Below are 10,000 nucleotides of genomic sequence, written 5' to 3' on the forward strand. Positions count from 1 at the left end.
GAAAAAGGAAAAGAAAGCCAAGAATCCCAGAACGAAACCCAACCATCCGCCGACTTCCGAAATGGTAAACAACGCCATAAAGGGACTAAAAGAGAGAGGCGGTTCTTCGTTGCAAGCCATAAAAAAATACGTGGCCGCCAACTACAAAGTGGACGCCGAAAAAGTGGCTCCTTTCATTAAAAAGTACTTGAAGTCGGCCGTCGCTGCGGGAACTTTGGTTCAAACCAAGGGCAAAGGTGCGTCCGGTTCGTTCAAATTGGCGTCTTCGACTTCTAATTCGGCGAAAAGCGGAGCCGCGTCCTCATCCTCGGAAAAAAAGAAGTCCGTGACCAGAACGAAGAAAGCGTCTCCGAAAAAAACCACCGGAGAAAAATCTGGCGCCGCAGGTGGTGGTGGTGGCGCTTCTTCGAAGCCCGCCGTAAAAAAGGCGGTCGCCGCCTCTCCGAAGGGAAAAGGAAAAAGCGGGGCCGCCGCGTCGTCCGTGGAGAAGAAATCGGCAGCTAAAAAATCCGCCGAAAAGAAAACCGCCAAAGGCGCCGCCGGAACGGCGGTAGCGGCGTCGATTAAAACCAAATCGCCTTCGAAAGCCAAAAAATCAAACAAGGGACCGACGAAGAAACCGAAAGCGCCCAAACCCAAAACGGCAAAATCGCCTCCCGTAGCCGCTTCCGGCAAAGTTAAAAAGCCCGTCTCGCCCAAAAAGAAGAAATGAACCGCCGAGAGAACGTCGATGGGTGTTTAAAAAAAAAACGAAATTTTCGAAACGGTTCTTATCAGAACCACAAAAAAAATCGCTATCGAATTCGTAACTATCTTCAAAGGCAAACTCGAATCCCGGGCGTCTCGGGGGTAAATAGAAAACGATTTCTTTAAAAAATATATATAAGTATAAATTTATTAAAAAATCTCGAAAAGGACTTCTCTTTTTCTTCTTTTTTCTCTTTTCCATTTCGTTCTCCCTACGACAAACTTATTCTAACTTATCCGCCGGCGAATTTTAAACTGCATCTCGTTTAACAACGAAGCGTAGTCGATTCCGACGACGATCACGCAAACATTAAGAGAAATATCCCCGCGAACGTATTTATATGAGAAGAAAGTCCGTTGACAAGCTCCTCCCACCGAAAAGCGAACAGGGGGCGGAGCTTGTTGACCGACTCCGTCGCGATATAAATACGTTCGCCGGGGTTTTTTCTCATTTCGATCGCGAAGACCGCTTTTCTTTGTGAATAATAATGCCTTCGAAAACCGGTGGAAAAGCCGCCGCGAAAAAGCAGAAGAACGAAAGCCGTCACCAAATATACCAGAGGTCGAAATAAAAACTCGTCCGGTTTTACAAAGCAACGGGGAGTGGGGGGGGTTCTTTTCAGAACCACTAATAATTTTTTTTAAAGACGTCGTTAGTTGCGAAAAAAAAAAAATCCAACCGGGCCGTTCTCAAATAATTAATAAATGAAAAAGTTTTATTTTTTATTTTCAATTTTTAACGAAATCTTAAAGGAAAATGATTTGTGGTTCTTAAAAGAACCGGTTTGTTGTTAATAATAATAAAAGAGATTATTATTAATCTTAAGCTCTCTCTCCCCTGATACGCCTCGCCAATTGAATATCTTTCGGCATGATCGTTACTCGTTTGGCATGAATGGCGCACAAATTTGTATCTTCGAAAAGACCGACGAGATAAGCTTCGCTCGCTTCTTGCAACGCCATTACCGCGGAACTTTGGAAACGCAGATCCGTTTTAAAGTCTTGAGCGATTTCTCTGACCAGTCGTTGGAACGGTAATTTTCGGATCAATAGTTCGGTGCTCTTTTGATAACGTCTAATTTCTCTCAAAGCCACGGTGCCCGGTCTGTAGCGATGAGGTTTTTTAACTCCTCCGGTTGCCGGTGCACTTTTTCTCGCCGCTTTGGTCGCCAACTGCTTTCGGGGCGCTTTTCCTCCGGTCGATTTACGAGCGGTCTGCTTGGTTCTGGCCATGATAATAAAACACGTTCGCGGACGTACTAGAACACCAAATCACTAACACTCGTCGACAGATAATGGCCGCACGAACGTCCGTCCGTTTAATTTGTACCCGAGCGTTTTCTCTTCTCATTGGTCCAATCGACCTTTTTGGGCGTGGCGAATTCCGACTCGACAAAACCGAAGCGCCGGACCGTTTTCGGTCAGTTGATCGTGGCACTTCGGACGGTTTTGTTTGTTATATATCGATCAGAGAACTCGGCTCGTATTAAAAATGACCGGTAGAGGGAAAGGCGGCAAAGGTTTGGGAAAAGGTGGTGCAAAGCGACATCGCAAAGTGTTGAGGGATAACATTCAGGGAATAACCAAGCCGGCCATTAGAAGATTGGCCCGTCGCGGAGGCGTGAAACGAATTTCCGGATTGATTTACGAAGAAACTCGTGGCGTTTTAAAGGTGTTTTTGGAAAACGTCATCAGAGACGCGGTAACCTATACGGAGCACGCCAAAAGAAAAACGGTAACGGCAATGGACGTGGTGTACGCCCTAAAAAGACAAGGTAGAACTCTTTACGGATTTGGTGGCTAAATTTTTCGTCGATCTTGCGGAAACACAAAAAAAAAAAAAAAAGGTTCTTTTCAGAACCACAAAATACGTTCCAAAGATTATTCGTTATTTCGAGTATAATGCCCAACAAACCATTATCGAGTCGAGGTAAGTTTTGAATTTTTAATTTCTCCCCGTGTTAGTGTGATTATTAAATCTGTGAAATAAAGGAAACGAAATCTCAAATAGAAAAGTATTTGTGGTCCTTACAAGAACCGTCTTCCTTCCCGGCGAAAACTTTATTTAGCTTTGTTGTCGGTTTTCTTAGGCAACAGAACCACCTAGCGATCTTAACTTCGGATAATAATTTGTTCAATTCCTGGGATCGGCAATTGTAAATGTCGAGGTATTATACCGGTTTTCTTATAGTCCGAAAGAGAAAACGTAAAAAGAAGGAACGTTTCTTTTTTTTTTTTTTTTTAATAATCTGTTAAATAAACGAAACGAAATCTCAAATAGAAAAGTATTTGTGGTCCTTAGAAGGACCGTTTCTCCCATCGTCTTCCCTCGCCGCAATTTTTATTTTGCTTTGTTGTCGGTTTTCTTGGGCAAAAGAACCGCTTGAATGTTCGGCAAAACACCTCCCTGAGCGATCGTTACTCCCGATAATAATTTGTTCAATTCCTCGTCGTTTCGGATCGCCAGTTGTAAATGTCGCGGAATGATTCTGGTTTTCTTATTGTCCCTCGCCGCGTTACCGGCCAATTCCAAAACTTCGGCGGCCAAATATTCCATTACGGCCGCCAAATATACCGGAGCTCCGGCGCCGACCCTCTCCGCATAGTTTCCTTTCCGAAGTAATCGGTGAATTCTACCTACCGGAAACTGTAAACCGGCCCTGCTAGAACGAGACTTCGCTTTCCCTTTGACTTTGCCTCCTTTTCCGCGTCCCGACATCGTTATTACCGTTAATAGTACACGCACGAACGTTAACAGCACAATGACGCTCTCGCAGACCGTGGGCGCGCTATTTATAGGACATGGGCATGGACCAATGGGATTAGCGCTTCGGCGAACGATGCCCGGGGGCGGAGCTTGTCGGCCGACTCGGTTCTCAAATAAATAGCTGCGGCCCGGTGTGGGCCTTGTCAGTCCGTTACTTTGCGCGCGTCTAATCGATTGTAGAAAATGCCACCGAAAGTAAGCGGTAAAGCGGCGAAAAAAGCCGGCAAGGCTCAAAAAAATATTTCGAAGAGTGATAAGAAAAAGAAACGCAGGAGGAAGGAGAGTTACGCAATTTACATTTACAAAGTGTTGAAGCAAGTTCATCCGGATACTGGCATTTCGAGCAAAGCCATGTCCATTATGAATTCGTTCGTAAACGACATTTTCGAAAGGATTGCCGCCGAAGCTTCTCGTTTGGCTCACTATAATAAGCGATCCACTATTACTAGCAGAGAGATTCAAACGGCCGTGAGATTGTTGTTGCCCGGAGAGTTGGCCAAGCACGCCGTCAGTGAAGGGACCAAAGCCGTCACAAAATACACCAGTTCTAAATAAATGAGCGTCGACTTGGAGAGTGTAAATTCACCAAAAACGGTTCTTTTCAGAACCACAATTTTTATATATTAATCAATTCGTTTATTCATATCTTTCTTTCTTATTTTTTTTTTTTTCGAATCATAGTTAGATAAAAGTGCTTATCGTCGAAATAAATGGCAGGAACCCGGTTTCGCGTTTATTTCGATTGACGTTTTTGGTTAGCAAAATTGAATTTTCCTATTTTTTTATTTAATTAGGTCAGTTCGTGTTGAACGTAGTTTTGATTACTTTTTATTTGAGTGTGCTTAATTTTGTTTGTGTTTGTTTAGTTTTTGCGAATTGTGGTTCGTTTTGGTGAAGTTTTGCATGTTTTTTTTTTTGGTTTGGTTGATTTGGGTTTGTTACACGGTTAATTTTGGTTTCTTTTGCTGAATTTTCGCTAGTTTTGGTTACTTTGGTTTATTATTTCCAGTTTCGGCCGCTATTGGTTAGTTAGGATTATCGTTAGTTTTGGGTTTGTTTAGGATAATTTTGGCTTGTTTTTGTTAATTTTGACTACTTTTGCTTAATTTTGCTTAGTTTTGGTTACTTTGGTTTATTATTTCCAGTTTCGGCCGCTATTAGTTAGTTAGGGTTCATTTCGGTTAGTTTTTGTGAACGTTTCCTATTTTTGCTTAATTATCGTTAGTTTTGGTTTGTTTAGGATAAGTTTGGCTTGTTTTTGTTAATTTTGACTACTTTTGCTTAATTTTGCTTAGTTTTGTTTACTTTGGTTTATTATTTCCAGTTTCGGCCGCTATTAGTTAGTTATGGTTCGTTTCGGTTAGTTTTTGTGAACGTTTCCTATTTTTGCTTAATTATCGTTAGTTTTGGTTTGTTCAGGATAAGTTTGGCTTGTTTTTGTTAATTTTGACTACTTTTGCTTAATTTTGCTTAGTTTTGGATAATTTGGTTTGTTTTGCCGAACTTTGGCCAATTTTGGTTTGTTATGATTAATTTTGCTTAGTTGTGGTTATTTTTGTTCCTTTTGGTTAGTTTTGTTTAATTTTGGTTATATTCGGTTAATTTTGGTTAGTTTTGCTTATTTTTGCTTTGTTTCGGTTAGTTTTGCTTATTTTTCTCTGCTCGCGGCTAGCGGCAAAAACCTTTTATGGGAGTATATGTTAAAATGAATAAAATAAAAAAAAAAAAACAAAACTCTCTTCCCGCTGGTCCGCAATATTAAAGAAGACGGACTTATAAATGTTTAATAATGAATTTATTAAATCGCGAGAAAAAAAAATGCAAACACCCGAAATTAAAAATGATGGAGAGTATCGTCCGACAAAATCCGGGGACGGCGATTTATTTTTAAGTCGGAACCGGAACCGGCGGTCAGTTAACAAAAGTAAGTAAAGAAAAAAAAATATTTGAAAAAGTGCCCGCTTTAACCAAATCGAACGTAACCACGAGCGAAAGTTTCGCTCCGAACTTTATTTGCCCGCCGCAGCCGATATTCGGGTTTTCACGTGAAACGTTCGGAAGACTAAGGAAGGAATGGTCCGTTACCTATAATAGGTGAGATGGTCTCGAGCGCGACCGCCGCGTCGTGCGTATAGACACTTCTCCCTTCGCAGAGCAAAATGCTTTTTCGATCGTTAGATCGCCTTCGAGTCGACCGTTTGGCGCGATTAATTGGCTCGCTTAACATTTTCGTATCGTGGGTTCAATTTTTTAAGAAAAATTGGTTTCCTTCATCGGTACGGGAACGTAGACCGTTTTTCGTTTGCCATCGGCCCGTCTTCGTAGCAGCGATTGCTCGAGCGTTCGAAAACATTTTAAGGCTCCGCACCTTATACAGCTAGATCGCGAACTTAGCGGGTGTTTTAAAGTAAGATTTGGCACTTCGTGGTTCGAAAGCGGTCGCCCTATAATATTTTTCTTCCGAAAAATTTGCGATAACTCTCATCTAACCGAGCGAGTTTATATGCGAATCCGGAACGTTTCTTTCGAGAAATCTCGTGTCGCTTTCAATCTAGCGAAGAGTGATCGAGAGAATGTCCGAAAATTTCCGTCGATCGACGTTCGTTGCCCGAGGCACATCGGTTCGACGCGCGCCGCATTTTAAAGCTTATTATGCGCGCGCGAGTCGGATTGTTGATCGCGCACTCACGTCGTCTCGATATTTATTACCAACAAAAAAAAATTGGACGGATCGCGTCCGAATAATAATAATAACGAGTGTGGCGTCGGGAACGGTTCATTTCCGTACTCGCACGCTATCACCGCCACACAAAGTGGTCGCGTCTGTTTCTATTTAAAAATAAAATAAACGCGTTTCGCGCGCGTAATTATTATTTTTAAAAAAGAGACTGTTTGTTGTCGTACCGCGCCCGATCGTCGTCATCCGTGGCGGCGGCGGCGGCGGCGCGCTCGACACGTAGAACAGCTCCCTGGTTGATCCTGCCAGTAGTCATATGCTTGTCTCAAAGATTAAGCCATGCATGTTTCAGTACAAGCCAAATTAAGGTGAAACCGCGAAAGGCTCATTAAATCAGTTATGGTTCCTTAGATCGTACCCACAATTACTTGGATAACTGTGGTAATTCTAGAGCTAATACATGCAAACAGAGGTCCGACCGGAGACGGAAGGAGTGCTTTTATTAGATCAAAACCAATCGGTGGCGGGTTCGCGCCCGACATCGTTCAACTTGGTGACTCTGAATAACTTTACGCTGATCGCACGGTCTCGCACCGGCGACGCATCTTTCAAATGTCTGCCTTATCAACTGTCGATGGTAGGTTCTGCGCCTACCATGGTCGTAACGGGTAACGGGGAATCAGGGTTCGATTCCGGAGAGGGAGCCTGAGAAACGGCTACCATATCCAAGGAGGGCAGCAGGCGCGCAAATTACCCACTCCCGGCACGGGGAGGTAGTGACGAAAAATAACGATACGGGACTCATCCGAGGCCCCGTAATCGGAATGAGTACACTCTAAACCCTTTAACGAGGATCAATTGGAGGGCAAGTCTGGTGCCAGCAGCCGCGGTAATTCCAGCTCCAATAGCGTATATTAAAGTTGTTGCGGTTAAAAAGCTCGTAGTCGAATTTGTGTCTCGCGCCGCCGGTTCATCGTCCGCGGTGTTAACTGGCGTGCCGCGAGACGTCCTGCCGGTGGACTTAGCCCGTTCACGCGGGCGGTCCAACTCAATCCTGCCGCGGTGCTCTTCATTGAGTGTCGAGGTGGGCCGGCACGTTTACTTTGAACAAATTAGAGTGCTTAAAGCAGGCTAAAACTTCGCCTGAATACTGTGTGCATGGAATAATGGAATAGGACCTCGGTTCTATTTTGTTGGTTTTCGGAACCCCGAGGTAATGATTAATAGGAACGGATGGGGGCATTCGTATTGCGACGTTAGAGGTGAAATTCTTGGATCGTCGCAAGACGGACAGAAGCGAAAGCATTTGCCAAAAACGTTTTCATTGATCAAGAACGAAAGTTAGAGGTTCGAAGGCGATCAGATACCGCCCTAGTTCTAACTGTAAACTATGCCAGCTAGCGATCCGCCGACGTTCCTCCGATGACTCGGCGGGCAGCTTCCGGGAAACCAAAGCTTTTGGGTTCCGGGGGAAGTATGGTTGCAAAGCTGAAACTTAAAGGAATTGACGGAAGGGCACCACCAGGAGTGGAGCCTGCGGCTTAATTTGACTCAACACGGGAAACCTCACCAGGCCCGGACACCGGAAGGATTGACAGATTGAGAGCTCTTTCTTGATTCGGTGGGTGGTGGTGCATGGCCGTTCTTAGTTGGTGGAGCGATTTGTCTGGTTAATTCCGATAACGAACGAGACTCTAGCCTGCTAACTAGGCGTATTTAGACATCTCAAAGGCCGGCCGGCTCGGGTTCGCCCCGTTGTCGCGCGCGGTTTTTACTGTCTGCGTACAAACAATTCTTCTTAGAGGGACAGGCGGCTTCTAGCCGCACGAGATTGAGCAATAACAGGTCTGTGATGCCCTTAGATGTTCTGGGCCGCACGCGCGCTACACTGAAGGAATCAGCGTGTCCTCCCTGGCCGAGAGGCCCGGGTAACCCGCTGAACCTCCTTCGTGCTAGGGATTGGGGCTTGCAATTGTTCCCCATGAACGAGGAATTCCCAGTAAGCGCGAGTCATAAGCTCGCGTTGATTACGTCCCTGCCCTTTGTACACACCGCCCGTCGCTACTACCGATTGAATGATTTAGTGAGGTCTTCGGACCGATACGCCGATGGCGTTTCGGCGTCGTCGATGTGTCCGGGAAGTTGACCAAACTTGATCATTTAGAGGAAGTAAAAGTCGTAACAAGGTTTCCGTAGGTGAACCTGCGGAAGGATCATTAAAGTGATAATAAAAATTACACAGTTTGTCTTTATTTAGTCGAACGAATTTTTGTCGCTGACGCTCGGTCGAAAATATCTCGCGTCGATCTTTAAGTCGGCCGCGATTAAATTCGACGACTACGACGACCACTCGACCACCGTAAAAAAGGGGAGAGAGGAGTAGGAGTAGGAGGAGCGCCGACAAAATTCCGGGTACCTAGACGGAACTCGAAGCGCGAAACCTAGTTTCGCGCTCGCCGTCGACAAGGTGTCAAACGATATTCGCCCGGAGCACCGAAAAGTACTTACACCCACCCGCGACCCGCGAGGAGGTGTGTATATAAACTTTAAACCGGCGCGGGTCGTCCGAACGCGAACGCGCGCGCGCCTACCGTCTGAATAATAAAGAACAAAGGGCGCGCGGCGAAGTGTTCCGTCGGATAGACCGGCCCGAAATCGAACTTTTTTTTTTTTTTTACGTCGAAAGGTATATACCTCGCCTTCCGTAAAAAAAATGTATGTGTCGATAACAACGCCGACGACTCTTTTTCGGAGACGAAAAGCGTTAAACCGATCGAAAAAAGATTACCCTAAACGGTGGATCACTTGGCTCGTGGGTCGATGAAGAACGCAGCTAATTGCGCGTCAACTTGTGAACTGCAGGACACATGAACATCGACATTTCGAACGCACATTGCGGTCCTCGGATTCTGTTCCCGGACCACTCCTGGCTGAGGGTCGTATCCAATTTAAAGACTGCTCGGTTTTTTCGCCCGCGAGGCGCGAGAAACGTCGGAGCGAGTTGGACGTGTAGCGCGGGAAGGAGTGAGGAGCAACAGCACGTTCGCGCTTAGCGCGCGATCTCTCTCCTACCCGGTCTCGCGACGTTTTAAAACGCGAAAGCGAAACTCCGGCCGCGTTCTAAGGAACGCGACCGAGTTTGCGAACGACGTCGATTTTCGACGCACCGGTTCGTCGCGTCGCGCTCGCTTAAAAGCGCGAGAGACGAGCGTAATTAAAACCGCCCGCGTATGTCGCAGGTCCGCGCAAAATTGACGATCGTCGTGTCCGTTATTTTCTCGATAAGAAGAAAAGGTGTCCGACGTCTGATCGTTTGCGGCCGCGTAACGAGTGGTGGATATAGCGGTTTTAAATATAAACGCTGAACCGTTTCGAAATTCACGTCTACGTTTTATATATATATTTATATATATATATATATATATATATATATAATGATTTTATCGATCGACCTCAGAGCAGGTGAGACTACCCGCCGAATTTAAGCATATTAATAAGCGGAGGAAAAGAAACTAATTAGGATTCCCTCAGTAGCTGCGAGCGAACAGGGAAGAGCCCAGCACCGAATCCCGCGGCCGATACCGGGCGCCGGGAAATGTGGTGTTAGGGAGGTTCCGTTATCCCGAGATCGTCCGGCGCGTCCAAGTCCTTCTTGAACGGGGCCACAGCCCATAGAGGGTGCCAGGCCCGTAGCGACCGCCGTCGATCGCGGGAGGGATCTCCTCAGAGTCGGGTTGCTTGAGAGTGCAGCCCTAAGCGGGTGGTAAACTCCATCTAAGGCTAAATATGACCACGAGACCGATAGCGAA

At 45.6% G+C, this 10,000-nt stretch overlaps 3 non-coding genes across 3 annotated transcripts in view; all 3 read left to right on the forward strand.

Moving 5' to 3' along the window:
* The first annotated feature begins 6,480 nt into the window (after nucleotides 1-6,480).
* LOC132708488 (small subunit ribosomal RNA) lies at nucleotides 6,481-8,410 on the forward strand. The gene has a single exon (XR_009619970.1). It is a non-coding gene; the product is annotated as a small subunit ribosomal RNA (ribosomal RNA).
* A 566-nt stretch (nucleotides 8,411-8,976) lies between these two features.
* LOC132708487 (5.8S ribosomal RNA) lies at nucleotides 8,977-9,131 on the forward strand. The gene has a single exon (XR_009619969.1). It is a non-coding gene; the product is annotated as a 5.8S ribosomal RNA (ribosomal RNA).
* A 508-nt stretch (nucleotides 9,132-9,639) lies between these two features.
* The window catches only part of LOC132708489 (large subunit ribosomal RNA), a 4,072-nt gene continuing 3,711 nt past the window's right edge, over nucleotides 9,640-10,000 (forward strand). Inside the window, exon 1 of the ribosomal RNA XR_009619971.1 lies at nucleotides 9,640-10,000. This exon is cut by the window's right edge and continues 3,711 nt beyond it. This is a non-coding gene — a ribosomal RNA (large subunit ribosomal RNA).

Source organism: Cylas formicarius, unplaced genomic scaffold, assembly GCF_029955315.1.
Source record: "Cylas formicarius isolate icCylForm1 unplaced genomic scaffold, icCylForm1.1 PGA_scaffold_124__1_contigs__length_23931, whole genome shotgun sequence".
Lineage (NCBI taxonomy): Eukaryota > Metazoa > Arthropoda > Insecta > Coleoptera > Brentidae > Cylas > Cylas formicarius.